The sequence below is a fragment of the Pteropus vampyrus genome, unplaced genomic scaffold (genome assembly GCF_000151845.1).
Source record: "Pteropus vampyrus isolate Shadow unplaced genomic scaffold, Pvam_2.0 Scaffold44, whole genome shotgun sequence".
Lineage (NCBI taxonomy): Eukaryota > Metazoa > Chordata > Mammalia > Chiroptera > Pteropodidae > Pteropus > Pteropus vampyrus.
The window spans coordinates 4,460,826-4,462,373 of NW_011888825.1; the positions used below are offsets into that span (position 1 = coordinate 4,460,826).

The 1,548-nt window shown below is 39.4% G+C and overlaps 1 pseudogene; it reads left to right on the forward strand.

Annotated features, from left to right (window-relative positions):
- LOC111738929 lies at positions 1-119 on the forward strand (annotated as a pseudogene).
- The last annotated feature ends 1,429 nt before the right edge of the window (positions 120-1,548 follow it).

Below are 1,548 nucleotides of genomic sequence, written 5' to 3' on the forward strand. Positions count from 1 at the left end.
GTCTACAGCCATGCTACCCTGAACAAGCCTGATCCTGTCTGCTCTTGAAAGCTAAGCAGGGTCGGGCCTGGTTAGTACTTGGATGGGAGACCACCTAGGAAGACCAGGTGCTGTAGGCGTACAAACGGAATAAAAATATAGGGATTGTAAACTGACAAGATCCTTGCAATCTGTGAGGTCAATCAAAATTTGCCTCGCCAAAACAAAACAAAACAGAGACTGAATGTACCATGTTTTGGAAACTATTCTGATAATGGAACTTGCCAGGCTCTGGGAGCCAAGATGAAACCACCCATCAGCCCATTGGTCTCCAGTGAACCCCTCCTGAACTTGCTGCAATGGGAATTGGTTTCTTCAGAGAACACATAAGGCAAACAGCATACTTACTCTCAACTAGTGAAGCAGAGGTGGCAGTCCAAGCAGCAATGGATTAAGAACCAATGAATTAAATAGAGAAAGAGTGAAAGGAAAGAGCCAGCAATGGGATTTCAAGCCCAGACCTGCCCAGCCAAGAGGAAGCGACTCACATACCCAGAAGCTCCACCATTGAATAGAGGTCCTGTTTTCCCCCAGGCTCTCAGATCCCCATCGCAACCTCTGTGGGGCTGCTCAGGCCCCTGCATCTGTAAGTAACCTAGGCTGGTCTTTTCGGCCATACTACTATGAGCTGGAGAGGCTGATGGACGTATTCCTGCTTCATCTCATCTTTTTAGGACACAGTCCAAGTCCTAGAAGCCTACAGATGTTTTGAAGAGGAGGAGAGTCTCAGCACCTTCACAAGTCTTTATCAATATCACTGCCTGCTGACCACCAGCTGGAAAGAGAGAGCCTTTCTGTGTTGTTAAGGCTATTGATGCCTACAACACAGCAACAATTTGGAATTTCAGAAGACTTCAAGATGATTAATCCCATAGATTTCAAAAATCATTGGTCTAGGTCATACCAGAATTTATAGAGAATCACTCTACTTTCTTTTCATTTGTCTCCATTTTCCTTTGTGTGTTTCCTTATCTAAATTTATGGGTCAGAGGTATTTCTGTTTCTCCTGGTAGAAAAAAATGCTACAGAAATCAGAGCTCTTTGGACAGAATCTGATGATTTTTTTTCTATAAAAAAAAATTTTTTTTCTGAATATACGTAAGTAGAGGGATGTAAGTTTACAAATAACATTAGCTTTTTTCCCTCAATCAACTTATATGTGATTCAGAATCATTAAGGTGTACAGGATGCTGTACTATGATAGACATGACTGTTCTTAGGAGTGTATTCTGTAGCTTTCCAAAGATAGCTTACATCCAAAGATCAGTTTATAAAAAGCTCATAAATGAACATATGTATACACATGTTTTAGTGATAGATAAAATTTTTTAAAAATAGCTTTAAGGCATAATTGAAATATAATAAATTGTCCATATGTCAAGTGTAGAATTGGGTAAGTTATGACATGTGTTTACAATGTAAAACCACATCACAATAAAGATAGTGAACATATCTGTCACCCACAAAGTTTTTATTTTGTTTTATTTTTACTTTTTTAGAGACTTTATT